The 14,924-nt window shown below is 41.6% G+C and overlaps 1 long non-coding RNA gene across 1 annotated transcript in view; it reads left to right on the top strand.

Annotated features, from left to right (window-relative positions):
- The first annotated feature begins 2,531 nt into the window (after nucleotides 1-2,531).
- LOC102135541 (uncharacterized) overlaps nucleotides 2,532-14,924 on the top strand; it is a 229,265-nt gene continuing 216,872 nt past the window's right edge. Inside the window, exon 1 of the long non-coding RNA XR_010579506.2 lies at nucleotides 2,532-2,729. This is a non-coding gene — a long non-coding RNA (uncharacterized lncRNA). The remainder of the gene's footprint in view (nucleotides 2,730-14,924) is intronic.

The following is a 14,924-nucleotide window of genomic DNA, read 5'->3' as shown; positions in this document are numbered from 1 at the left end:
AGGCTGGCCTTGATGCAGTGTGGGCAAGGCCTGGAGCAAAGAGCCAGATGAAAGTTGGAGGCTTGGAGTCCTGCCCACGGGTGGATGAGTGGCCCAGGCAGGCCCAGACTAACTGCTGAAAGCCCATCAGTGCAGAATCATCTCATCAGGGGCAGCATCGGGGTAACACTCAAGCAGCAGCTCTTCGCTGGGGCTCCTTTTCCACCAGCTGTAGTCATTTGGGGCTGATATGTTCTCAGGGCTTCCTCAGCCCCAAGTCCATGCCCCCATTTGTGCTTAGGGGTGAACAGACATCTCTCCCTTTAACAGAGGGGCAGGAACCCAGGAGACTGCTGATCCAAAGCTTCTCCCCAGCTGTAATGCTTTCCTCAAAATAGAGACTTTGCCTTGGCTCTTAGACCCAGCTCCATACTTTACAATTCCCAGTTAGTCATGGAAAGAGGAAGGTGCCTAAAAATAAGCACCATCTGGGCCCACAAGGTTCAGCAGGGCACACTCACAGCTAATGGAGAAAGTTTCAGTCTGCCTTTGTGGTCCTGGAAACCCAGCTGTGATGCGCTTGCCAGAAGGGCCCTTCAAACCATGTTATTCTGAGTGTCTCTCAGGGCAGCCTTTGCAAAGGCAACTTTTCACTGCCTCTAAGTTCTTGAGGTCACCCAAGGATAGCAGCTTCAGGGAAAATATGAGAAAAAAAAATGCATTTTTAGTGCATTTTCTCATGTCTTTGTGTTGCCCCTCTCTCTCTCATGCTTCTGCAGCCCCCGCTCCCCTCTGCATTAGCTCCCTAGCTTCTGTGCCTGGTCGTCTTCCCAGATGCCCAGAGATTTCTATGATGCCCTGAGCCTCCATTTCCTAACACCCTTTTGACTCTCCTCTTTATGAAAACTGACGCATCTGCCCTTCAGAGAATGAAGCTAATCTGATAAATGAACTCATAAGAAAGTGTAAAGGAGGATGGTTTAAGATGACCTGTTATACAGAAGATGGCTGCATTTTTATAGTGGTTAAAAACATATACAATTTACCATCTTAACCATTTTTAAGTGGACAGTTCAATAGTGTTCAGTATATCTACAACGGTATGAAACGGATCCCCAGAATGTTTTCATCTTGCAGAACTGAACCTCTGTAGTTATTAAATGACTCCTTCCTTCCCCCTCCTCCCAAGCCCTGGTAACCACCATTCTACTTTTTCATATCTATAAATTTGACTACTTTAGATACCTCATGTAAGTGGAATCATACAGTTATTGTCCTTTTGTGAGTGGCCTATTTTACTTAGCATACTGTCCGCAAGGTTCATTTCTGTCTTAGCCCATAACAAGATGTCCTTCCTTCTCAAGGGAGCATGGTATTCCATTGCGTGTACATAGCACATGCTGTTTATTCATTCATCTATTAATGGACATTTGGGTTGTTCCCACCTCTTTGCTGTTGGGAATAGTGCTGCTAAGAACAGGAGTGTTCACATATCTCTTTGAGATCCTGCTTTCAATTATTTTGGAAATATACCCAGAAATGGGATTTCTGGACCACATGGTAGTTCTATTTGTAGTTTTTTAAAGAACAGCCACAATTTTCCATAGTGGCTGCATCATTTTACAACCCAGTAAACCATGCACAAAAGTTCCAACTTCTTTACATCCCTGTCAACACTTGTTTTCTGGTTGGTTTTTTTTTTTTTTTTTTTTTTTTTTTTGGATAGTAGTGATCCTAATGGGTGTCAGAGTATGATTGCATTTTAAGGGAAGATTTTCATGCTTCACCCTGAAAGAATGATGATGGTGTTGATTTCAGGCTCTGGCATAAGCCAAGAGAAAATATTCGACATTTTGTTTAGGAAATTCTTGTTGCATCCTTCAAATCACATGACATAAGCCTCAGCAGAATGATTATATATCACTTGAGTGAGAGCTAGCTGGGTCACCTGCCCTTGAGGTCTAGATAAGATTACCTTCTCCATACCCCATTCTAGAATTGAGAAAAGTCAAACTCATGACACAGGATCATGCACATTTCTGGAGGGTTTATTTGTCATGGTCTTATCTCTGTTTTGTGGGTCCTGCTCATGTTATTTTTTTTATTTTTTTTTAATTTTTTTCCCCCTCTCCTATCATTCTTGTTTTGTTTCACATGAATGCAGACCTGTACCTGAGTCACTTTTCTTGGTTTCCCAGAAACAGTCATTCACTCAAAGCCCTTGTATGTGCAGCAGATTTCACTCATGCTTTAAGGAGGAGTTTATGTTGCAAAAAAAGCAAGCTATTTAAAACTGAATATTAGCTCTCCTGCTTCTAGAAGTTCTTTGGGCCATCCTGCCTCAGAGCAATTGTTTCCCCTGCTGTCAAGCCACTCTCTACAGCACCATTCACCATTTTGCTGCCTTCTCCTTTCCCTTCCCCCTCTATCTTTTCATCTGAGTCCTTTCTAACTCCTAGTTTCCCAGGGCTCTGTGCTGCACCAGCTAGAACCATGTGGGGCTAATGGGCTCTTGTCCCAGGTTCATGCCTCATTTCTTTTCCAAGGTCAACAGACATCTCTCCTCTTAAGAGAGAGATGCAAGAACCCTAAAGCCTGGGCCAAAGCTTCTCCGCAGCTGTAATGGTTTCCTGAAGCTGGAGATTTTGCCTCGACTCCTAGACCCAGTCCTCCTTCTACACTTTAGAGTTCCCGGGGATGCCAATTCTCTCTTTATGAAGCACAACAAATCAACTCCCTCAAACTCCACTGTAAGTAAGCCAACCCAAATCTCAAAATGTTCACCTAAATAAAATACTCTTTGTCCATTTATGAGCTCAGAACAGCAGTGGAGATCTTGAGTTTTCCTTTAGAAGGTTTATCCACCTTCCTTGAGAATGTAATGGTTTGAAAAGCTTTTGTTTTTCTTCTTATACCCCAGAAATCTCTGTGATTTATTGTTCTGATGACCATTCTGACTGCATGCTTTTGGGAAGGCTTTTTGGAGTGGCTGAGTCTTGGGAGGGGGGGGGGCGGCGGGAAAGTAGGATTCTGACAAATGTATTTCTTTTCTCCATTGCAGCTAAAATCCAGGCTAGCTGGGCATGGTTAACAGTGTTTCCTAAAGCTGTTTGAGTCTATTTACTTAAAGGACTCTCTTTTGCACTACCCATGGAGACTAGACTTTCAGATTCCCCACAATGTTGGCTTTCTAACTTGAGCAACTGTTTTGTGCCTTATTCACACACTGTTTGCTGTTTGTGGCAGGATGCTAAAAGAGATGTTAGAATCTGTAGCACTTGGCTGTAATTATACACTCCTTGACCTCACCTACATAGTTGAAACCCCTGCTGCCTCCCTCCAGACAGATATCCTATGGGGAGTCTGGCTGAAGATTGAAAGGTTGTCATAGAAGTCACATTTAATTGCTTCCTCTTACTATATATGGTAGGCTGGAAATGGTATCATGAAGCTAATCTTGTAATCCTTTTCTTCCTGAAAGGAGAACAGTGGAATTCTGTGAGCCAGAGAAATGTAGGCAGCTGGGAGTCGAACTTAAGCACCGGCATGGTAGGCATCAGCCCTCCTGTCCAGTCTCATTAGCCCTTCAATGGTGATAATGACGTAGTCAGAAGGCAGCTGGAGATTGCAAAGGAGCCAGACTGCAGAGGTCACCGGGAGGGGCAGAACATGGCATGAGGGAGAAGAAATGTAAAAGGAAATAGTATTGTCACCAAATTTGAGAGCTGAAAAAAGAATTGCGTCCAAATATGGTAAAAACTCATAGATATTGTCTTAACTATCCTATCTATGTCAAAAGAGGTTGTAAATAGGATACAGCAGTGGGAGCAAAAATCTGCTTGCCCTGTAGTGAGAGACAGCTTGTGTTTCTGGAATGCCCCATGCTCCATCTATCTGCCAATCTCATTTTCTGTATCTGAAACAACTTTCTACCTGGGTCTCAACTACTCCCCATGCTGCCGTTTCCCCTGGGATTGCTTCTACTGGTCCTTCACATTTCAGCATGGATGGCATTTCCTGTGGGAAATCTTGGGCTGCTGGAGACTGGGTGAGGTGTCAGCACAGATCATAAAACACATATACTAAGTATTGTAATTGGGTCTGTCCTTATTTATCTTTTCTGTTAGGTCAAGACTAAGGACTGTGTTTTGTTCATTGCTGCACCTACAATGCCTAGCACAGTGCCTGGAGTATAGAAGGCAGTCAATAAATATTTGTGGAAGGAAAAGATGATTGAATAAATGGGCTAGTAGAAAATAATCATTTTCATGTCTTCTGTGGACCAAAACCAAATCCTTTATTAGTCCAAATCCTTTACTGAACATATTCTATGTGGAAAATCTAATTTAGGGTTTTGTAAAACTATGTAAGGGTTAATTCTAGCTATAGAAAATTGCTTTACTGAGGGTGGAATCTTTGGAGAGTCAACCAAAAAAGCTTAAGCATTCTGTGAAAGAATACAGTAGCTAGAGAATTTTATCCCAAAGGTCAATGTTGTCAGTTTTGAATCTCAATTTCTTTTATATCTTTGATCATTGGGTTACAGAATCTATGGTTATCATCCAAACTAAAGGGGATGAAAGCTTTGCTCTGAAGCAACTGGATCCAGTGGGAATCTTAGTTACTTTTCTACATACCACATAAGTGACAGACAAATATATGTCAACATAAAAATTTGTAGATTAGAAATACACATTTTGGAATGCAGGAGACCTCGTTGTTTTGATGACACATAAAGTTTACAAGATCTGGCAATACAGAATCACTTTGGGTTGATCTTTTTTAAAAATATATTTTTAAAATGGATTCTTAGAAATAAGGCCTGGCTATTATTCATTCCACTACTCTTCCCACTATTTTTTTTTTTTTTTTTTTTTCCGAGGTGGAGTTTCACTCTTGTCGCCCAGGTTGGAGTGCAATGGTACAGTCTCAGCTCATTGCAACCTCCACCTCCCAGGTTCAAGTGATTCTCCTGCCTCAGCCTCCCAAGTAGCTGGGATTACAGGCACCCGCCACCATGCCCGGCTAATTTTTGTATTTTTAGTAGAGATGGGGTTTTGCCATGTTGGCCAGGCTGGTCTCAAACTCCTGACCTCAGGTGATCCACCAGCCTCCACCTACCAAAGTGCTAGGATTACAGGCATAAGGCACCACGCTTGGCCTATTTTTCTTTTCTTTTTTTTTTTTTTTTTTTTTTTGAGATGCAGTCTCACTCTGTGCCCAAGCTACAGTGCAGTGCCGTGATCTCAGCTCACTGCAACATCTGCCTCCTGGGTTCAAGCAATTCCCCTGCCTCTTCCTCCTGAGTAGCTGGGACTACAGGTGCATCCCACCATGCCCCGCTAATTGTTTTGTATTTTTGGTAGACAGGGGGTTTCGTCATGTTGGCCAGGCTGGCCTTGTGATCTGCCCGCTTCCATCTCCCAAAGTTCTGGGATTACAGGTGTGAGCCACCGCACCAGGCCTTCCTGCTATTTTTGAATGCTCATTCTGTAGAGGTCAATCTTGGCCTTGACATAGACCCTGCAGCACTTTCTGTGTGTTATCACTATCAAATGGAAATAACAGAAAAAAATTAATACTAAGAATAACAACAAGAGCAAATTACTACATTTTGAGCTATCACTAATCTTTTTATTGATAAACTTTTTTTTTTTTTTTGCTTTTAGGAAATATTTCAGGCATACCAAAAGGATAGAATAGCATTTTATTTGATGTTAAATAAGCGATTACATGCACTTGAATTTTTTCCTCATCTAGAGCACATTTTCCCTTTCAATGTTTGCCAAAATTATCGAAAAACATAATTATTTCATCTGACAAAGCATGACTTCCGAGATAGTTGCCCAAATTTTTATCTTTTTGTGAAAGATTTTAAAATAAGATTGCAGTTAAACACAGTTCCTTAAAAATGTACTCCCTGATTATATGAACCAGGATTAGAAAATTAAAATTCCCATGCATTCCAGAATTATCAGTGAGAAGCCACAGTAAAAATTTTATTTTTAAAATTCTTCCACCATGTGAATACATTTATTTTTAAAAAGCAAATGAAGGGTAATCTTGACACGTCAAAACTCATACGAGAACTAAAGCCTCAATGTTTTTGAAACACAGCATATGGACTTTTGGGTGAGTTCTAAGCTTGTAAACCATAGCTGCCCATCTTTCTTGATACATTTTATAAAAATGATATTGAATTTTATTCTTTCACTTACATATCTAATCAGTATTTATTGACTTCCCATTAGGTGCCAGGACCTATGATAGGTGCTGAGAGAGGTCAGGTGATTGGCTGTGGCACCTGCCCTTATGTTGTGTACTCTCTAGCGTGATTCTCCTTCCACCTGAATGGTAGACTTCCCCTTGGTGATACTACATTGAACTACATTATAGAATTATTCCTCATTTTTAACATGGTGAGCATAGTGACTGCCTTACAGAGTTGTGAAATGTAAGTGCAATAATACATGGAAAAGTATTTAGAACAATGAATTGCATGTAATAAATAAGAGTGCAATACATGTTAGCTAAAAAACAAATTTAAAGGATCATAGAACTGTAGAATTGTAGGAAATCTTACAGTTTTTTTTTTTTTTTCCCAACAATCCAAACTTTTCACTATATGGTTGGCAAATCTGATTCTCATTGAAGTTAGGTAGTTTAGTCAAGGTTACAATGTGTTGTTAGCAGAAGGAGCAGTGGAACTGAAGATTCCTTGATTGCGACTTCACTGAAATTTTCACTGTAGTATCTGCCAGAGAAGTTGTGAGTGGGGGGAGAACTAGAATAATAGCTCCCAGCACATGCCAAATACTCAAAAATGCACACTGCAACAATATTGAACAAAATCATTACCTCAAGGGAAAAATTCCAGCAGCATAAGGACTTTCAAAAGCTTAATGACACCCAGTTGGGTGTTTTTATTCTGATTGAGCATAGTCTGATTTCTTAAAGATATCACACTGGCTGGTGGTTCATGTATGGTTTAATTTGCTTGGGTTGGGTTCATGGAAAACATGCTCCATGAAAACAACTCCACCATTGTTTATTGATCAGGTGCAGTCTCCTACCTACTCACTAGACATTGCCCACGAGGCATGTTCCCTTTGGCAACAGTTTCCAAGATTACCATAGGCATCCTCTTGGTTATGGAGATTTGAAAAGCTAAGAAAAAGTCTTCCTTATTTTCAACCCAATTTTTTTAGCCCCAGAAAACATCAAAAAGCTGTGAAAAGTGTTGTGTTCTCAATGCTTTTCTGTGCACAGCATCCAGGGAGAACCTGAGTGGCACCATGTAAGCACATAAACCTTTGCAGTCCCATGAACCGCAGAACATTTTAACCTACTATTCAGGGAACAAGGCATCAATAGCTTGCTGAAGGTGGAAAGGGAAAATAACTTTCCCTTCTAAGAGAAAATGAAGTTCTGTTTGTGCTTACCTCTCCTCACACCTTCAAGGCTGCATTTTTTTGAGATCGGCCTCAGTTACTGCTTAAGAAGCCACACACCTCTTTCAGTGCTCCAGTTATAGACTTAAAGGGAAAGGCCAAATCGCCAGCTGAGCCAACTGAGGGTCTTAGGTGAGCAATTTTCCAATTTAGGAAAAGGCTAGAGAAGAGGGAGCAAAGACAACACAGTCTACTGCCAATATTAATTACAGTGAGGGAGGATTCATTTGATTAATGATACTAATCCTTGAATTTTAGCTTTCCTTCTACAACTGTAAGTGTAGTTATTCTTTATTGTTTTAATGCAGTAGCAATATGGTACAGGACAGCGAATCTCAATGGGTAGTAGTCATAACATGCCTCCCAGGGGATATTGAGCAGTGTCTGGAGACATTTTTCGTTGTCACAATGCAGGTGGTATGGTATTGTTGCTACTGGCATCTAGTGAGTGGAGGCCAGGGATGTTGCTAGTCAGCCTGCAACACACAAGACAGCCCTCCACAACAAAGAATTATCTGGTCCAAAGTGTCAGTAGTGCCAAGCTTGAAAAACTCTAGTGCAGGGGCTAAGAGTTTTGTCTATAGAGTCAGACCAACTGGTTTCACTTCATAACTGGTGACATTCTGAAAATTACTTAATCGCTATTCCTCAATTCCCTATCTGTAAAATGAGATAATTACAGTATTTTCCTTATAGAGTTTTCAGGAGGATTAAATGAGTTTCTAGATGAAAGGTCTTTAAACAGTGCACAGCATATGGTCAACATCATGTGAATATTAGTTGTTATTTTTGGCAAAACAGCAGCGGGTATATTAAGAATGATCAGAACAATGGAATCTCTGCACAGTATGTTTTTGAGGGGAACTTGACTAAAAACCACTTTGAAAGGAATTAATCCATATAGATGAACTAATTTCATGCAACCCATAAGATATTGGAACCCATGCGATGAACTGTGTGACACTATCATTACTCTCTGCTGGTTTCTTTGTGCCAATATTGTGCCATGCTGTTGAAAGGGAAGAAGCAATGTCAGTGTACAGTCCTAATACATCGTATGTGCTTGGGTGGTATTTGAAATTAGTTAGTAGTCATTTTGGAAGATTCATAGAAGATCAAAGGGGTGTCAATTCCTTATGTGGATATGGAGCTGTGGATATGAGACTAAAGGAAAGACTAATGGAAATACAATTGAAAATTACTCTGCTGGGTGCAGTGGCTCACGCCTGTAATCCAAGCACTTTTGGAGGCTGAGGCCGGAGGACTGCTTAAAGCCAAGAGTTTGAAACCAGCCTGGGCAACAAAGTGAGATCCCCCCCCACCACAGAAACAAAAAAAAATGGGCTGGGCATAGTAACATGCATCTGTAATCCCAGCTACTTGGGAGGCTGAGATGGGAGGATCTCTTGAGCCCAGAAGTTTGAGGCTGCAGTGAGCTTTGACGGCCGATTGGGCAATAGAGGGAGGCCCTGTGTCTGAAAAAGAAAAAAAAAAAAAAAATCACTCATTTGGCAGGGCTGTTTGTATCTGTAAGAAGTGGAGGTGATTGACCTTTAAGATAACAAAGATAAAACTCTAAAAAATGGGACTCTGGCCTTGAAAACCAAAGGTGGTGATATTTGTGGACAGAGCCAACAAATTATCATATGATTTATTCTCTCATTAACTGTAGAGTTGAAGCTGCCTAAAAGGGACATTTAAGTAGACATGACAAATTGTAGGTATTCAGCAGGGAAAAGAGGCCTGAATTGGCTGAATTGACCTGTCTGAATACTATGCCCAGAATTATGTTTAATCTTGTGGTTTTAATTTGCATAAGAGTCTGAAAATATCTCTGCTAAGCTTTGGTTAAATAGTCCTTGACCTTGAGGTTTTTATTTTATGCTCTGGATAGTTTCAGCAGCCAGGGGACCCACTCTGGCTTTTCCCTATTTTAGATTCTTTCTCTCAGAATGAAAGTTTTAATTAAGACGACGTTTAACATTAGAGGCTGTGAAACTCAGGAAGGCAATTTCACAAGGCCTCTAGAGACCAAATTTAAAGTCCCAGTTTTAGGAGCCTGTGATAAGTGCCCATTCACTCTAAATATTTGTGAACATAGAACAAGATATTTACAGTATTATTGAGATCCTCTGAGCTTCCAGGAAATGCACCTTTACATGATATACTCCCTTTTAAGCTCAAAGGGCTGCAGTTTACCTAGTTCTGGTACAGTCTCATCCGGAAAGTGTAAGAGGTCAGAGGGAACAAGCTCAGAATAATAACTACCCTTCTTGAATGCCTAATATATGCAGAATCAGACACTGTGCAAGATATTTTAGCCATTTAAAAATATCATTTTAAATGATATTTTAAAATATTTAAAATGATTATTTCTAGTTTGTAGACAATAAAACAAAGGTTCAAAGAAGTCAAGTTGTTTGCTCAAGATCACACAGCTGGTAAATTGTGGTGCCCAAATCTGGATCTAGGTCTGTCTGTCTCTAAAGCCCTTTCTGCTTTATGTATTTGTCTCCTGAGCCATTAACACATAAAATACAGTTTTCAAGCACTACCACCACTCAAGGAGTCGCTGCAAGGGAAATTGAGGTGGGCCATATCTAGGGCTGGGGATCTGCATTTCTGTCTTTTTCTGACATTTTAAAATAGGGGGATTCCAAATTTTACACAGTATCACCATTGCCTTGTCACTAACCACAATATATTTACCATCTGAGGGAGGCAAGAAATATCTGTGAGTCACAAAAAAGAACAATGGGCTGATGTGTGTCCTATAGGTTCTACCTTCAAAATATATTAAGAATCTGATGACTTCTGCCCATCGCCTACTTCTGCCCACTACCACACTGGTTAAGTCACCATCATTCTTGTCTGGGGGATTGTAGCAGCTTCCCAACTGGTTTTCCTGTTTCTACTCTCACGTCCTTACAGAACATTCTCCTCATAGCATCTAGAGTGCTCCTTTAAAAAGGTAAATCTGGCTGTGTCACTCCTTGCTCACCACCCTCCAGTGGCCCAGACTGCATTTAGAATAAAATCCAAGCAACTTTGCATTACTTCAAGTTTTAATGTTGAAGTTTAATGTTCTTCCTCCCCACTTCCCAAGTCCTTCTCTGTCCCAGCCTCTTTGTACTCGCCATAGTTTGTACCACCTGATGTTCTTCCCAGGGCTCTTTGCTGGTGAAGGAGATCAGAATATGTCACCCCAAAATATGCCTTTTTGACCTAGCAATTACTTAGAGCTGAAGGCTATTAAGAAGCAGCAAATACAAGACAATTTCTCTCAACCCTCCCCCTTTCTGCCTAAAGGCCGGATCTAAATTCTCCTTTCCTAGGTCTGACTCCAGACCCTTACCAACCCAGAGACAGCACCAGGGGAATCTGCCGGCAACTCTTACTCCACTACCTTACCCCATATGTTTACCTTCCCATAGTTCCCTGCCCTTGGAAACCTAAAACTGCTTTCCTTTGTTCTGTCATTTCTCTACACATTTATTGTTCTTTGTTAAAAATGCTATAAAAGTCGAGTCCTTAAAGGTTATGAACTCGTCTCTCATGTGTAACATGCATGATTTGCATGTTAATAAACTCCCGTGTGTTTCTCCTTATTGTTTTTGTTTGTTTGTTTGTTTGTTTAGATGGAGTTTTGATCTTTTCACCCAGGCTGGAGCACAGTGACGCAATCATGGCTCACTGCAACCTCCACCTCCCAGGTTCAAGCAATTCTCCTTCCACAGCCTCCTGAGTAGCTGGAATTACAGGCACCTGCCAGCACGCCCGGTTAATTTTTGTATTTTTTGGTAGAGACGGGGTTTCACCATGTTGGCCAGGCTAGTCTCGAACTCCTTAACTCAGATGACCCACCTGCCTCGGCCTCCCAAAGTGCTGAGATTATAGCCATGAGCCACCGTGTCCATCTGTCTCTCTTGTTAATCTGTCTGTTGTAACAGGGGTCTCAGCCAAGAACCTAGAAGGATAGAAGAAAAGATTTTTTTTTTTCCCCTCCTTTACACCCAGCACTGGTAGCCTTCTGTCATCATTCAGTTCTAGTTCAAAGGTCAGTCCTACAGACATGACTTTTCTCCTGGCCAACCTAAATGAAAGTCTCGCATCCCAACCGCCACCTACCTGTCAGACACACACTCTCCATCATGACACCTTGTTTTCTTTAAAGCATTTATCACCAACTCACACTTTCTCCTTTATATGTGTGTTTATCAGGCCGGGCGCAGTCATGCCTGTAGTCCTAGCACTTTGGGTGGCTGAGGCAGGTGAATCACTAGAAGTCAGGAGTTCAAGACCAGCTTGACCAAAATGATGAATAGTAGCACATGCCTGTAGTCCCAGCTGCTTGGGAGGCTGAAACACAAGAATTACTTGAACCCAGGAGGTGGAGGTTGTAGTGAGCAGACACTGTGCCATTGCACTCCAGCCTGGGCGACAGGGTGAGACTCTGTCTCAGGAAAAACAAAACAAAACAAAACAAAAAACCTCACAGCCAGGTGCAGTGGCTCACGCCTGTAATCCCAGCACTTTGGGAGGCTGAGGCGGGTGGATCACAAGGTCAAGAGATCGAGACCATCCTGGCTAACATGGTGAAACCCCGTCTCTACTAAAAATACAAAAAATTAGCCGGGTGTGGTGGTGGGTGCCTGTAGTCCCACTACTACTTGGGAGGCTGAGGCAGGAGAATGGCTTGAATCCAGGAGACGGAGCTTGCAGTGAGCCAAGATCGTACCACTGCACCCCAGCCTGGGCGACAGAGCAAGACTCTGTCTCAAAAAAAAAAAAAAAAACTTCACAAAAACTATATATGTGTTTATCATCTACTTCCATCCTCTAAGAAGTTAAAGATTTTGTCTTTATTACTGTTGTAACCTCAGAGTCTAGAAAAAGTGCCTGGTTAGTATAACTTAAGTAATATGCATTAATATTGAAAAGAACACTGGGCTGGGAGTCCTGAGACCTGTATTTAACTCTGGCTCCACTACTGGTTTGTTTGCAGGGGATGCTGGACAAGTTAACCTTCTAGACTCTCAGTTTGTCTCTTCATCTACAGATTAGATTAAATGACTTCTACAACCCAGTCCTAGTCCTAAAACACTGATTCTGACATCCTGACTCACACTGGGGACCTGGGAATAGAGTTTGTTGACTCTTTTTTTGTTGTTGACCCCAAAGGAGGTGTTACACTAAATGAGAAATGCTGCAAGCCTCAGTCATCCCTACTGACAAAGAGATTTTGCTCAATGATGTTAACAATGAACTTTTTAGTTAGTGCCCTGAAGGTGAGTTATGTGTATAGAAAAAGCTACTCAGAGGTTTTCTTTGGTCATAGAAATTAATATTCAGGTCGGGCGTGATGACTCATGCCTGTAATCCCAGCACTTTGGGAGACTGAGGCAGGTGGATCACCTGAGGTCAGGAATTTGAGACTAGCTTGGCCAACATGGTAAAACGCCATCTCTACTAAAAATACAAAAATTAGCTGGGTATGGTGGCACGTGCCTGTAATCACAGATACTTGGGAGGCTGAGGCAGGAGAATCCCTTGATCCCGGGAAGCAGAGGTTGCAGTAAGCCAAGATTGTGCCATTGCACTCCAGCCTGGGCAACAAGAGTGAAACTCCATCCCCCGCCCCAAAAAAAAATTAATATTCAATTTAACAGAATTACAATTAAAAACTTCTAGTTCTGCTGGCTTTTAATTCAGTCCAAAAATTTTATTGTGTTTTACAAGTCTAGTGAATTTTAACAACTACTTTGATGGGTTTTTTGAATGATACTTAGTCCCATTTAAAATTTGGTTATTTAAATGCCTTTAAACATTTTAAATTATATTTCTTCTTCTTCTTTTTTTTTTTTTTTTTTGAGACGGAGTCTCGCTCTGTCACCCAGGCTGGAGTGCAATGATGCGATCTCGGCTCGCTGCAAGCTCTGCCTCCCGGGTTCACGCCATTCTCCTGCCTCAGCCTCCTGAGTAGCTAGGACTACAGGCGCCTGCCACCATACCCGGCTAATTTTTTGTATTTTTAGTAGAGACAGGGTTTCACCGTGTTAGCCAGGATGGTCTCGATCTCCTGACCTTGTGATCCGCCCACCTTGGCCTCCCAAAATGCTGGGATTACAGGCATGAGCTACTGTGCCCGGCCATATTTCTCCACTTTTATTAATCAAAGACCTATATGGGATTGTTAGGAATACCGATTAGCATGAGCTAAGCGTAGGGGAGGGAGGGATATCCTTCACTGTACCTTTACTCTTCTATGGACTCTTTGGCTGGGTCTGGGAGCCAAACTGACACAAGGCAAATGAACAAGAGAAAAGCATGCATGTTTTACCCATGTGGAGGGGATCTCCACCAGAGTGTGAAGTTCCAAGAAATGGCCAAAGCAAGATGCTTTTATAATGTTTAGACAAAAATGAATTTGTGAAGAAATGACAGGACAAAGAAATCTGCCTAGAGTAGTGAATTCTAGAGGAGTCACCAGGAGGTATACATGGGGTGTAAATCTAGTGGCAGAGTCTATTAATTCAGTCCTGTTGCAGTGCCAAGTCCCAGGTTCCAACGTTAAGAACTATTCTTTTGTCCTGGCAGTGGGAAGGCACCTGTCGCAAAGCAATCTTTATGGCTTGCACCTGACAGGAAAAGATAGGTCAGCCTTTTCCTGAAACTACAATTTTTCCAGTGTTTTCAGCTTGAAATAATCAATATGGCATATTTGGGTATAGTATGTCTTTACTCCTTCATAGGAAAGAATCTCCATAATGATTTGGTAGTTTCAGCCAAAGCAGAGGAAACTGGGGTGCTAGTTAAATATATTTTTCTTAGCCTTATCACAAACTAGTTCTTTCATAATCTTCTAGTGTTTAAAAAGAAATACAGATCTGGGCCGGGCACAGTGGCTGACACCTGTAATCTCAGCACTTTGGGAGGCTAAGGTGGGCCGATCACTTGAGATCAGGAGTTCGAGACCAGTCTGGCCAACATGGCAAAATCCCGTCTCTACTAAAAATACAAAAATTAGCCAGGTGGGGTGGTGCGACCCAGCTACTCGGGAGGCTGAGGTAGGAGAATCACTTGAACCTGGGAGACGGAGGCTGCAGTGAGCCGAGATAGCACCACTGCACTCCAGCTTGGGTGACAGAGTGAAAGTCTGTCTCAAAAAATAAATAAATAAAAAATAATTTAAAAAAATAAATAAATACAGATATCCAGTTTCCACACTGAACAATCTAAAATATAATCTGTTGGGGTGGGAATCTTAATTTTTAACAAGCGTTGTCCTTGTCATTCAGGTGGTTTAGACTTCACTGTTCCTTGAACAACACTTTGAGAAGCAATCCAGTAGAAATTTTGAAATATTGAAAATAGTTTCCCGACCTCCCTCTGAATTGACTTCACAGGTCTGGTGATTTCAGGTTGGGAACCTCTGGAAGGGTGAATAATTGTCAACTCAATTCAGCTGTTCAGCCTTAGGCACTGCTTCAGCTG

Source organism: Macaca fascicularis, chromosome 11 (genome assembly GCF_037993035.2).
Source record: "Macaca fascicularis isolate 582-1 chromosome 11, T2T-MFA8v1.1".
In the NCBI taxonomy this organism is placed as follows: domain Eukaryota; kingdom Metazoa; phylum Chordata; class Mammalia; order Primates; family Cercopithecidae; genus Macaca; species Macaca fascicularis.
The sequence above is the reverse complement of the archived record's forward strand: the minus strand, read 5'-3'. Positions and strand labels throughout refer to the sequence as shown.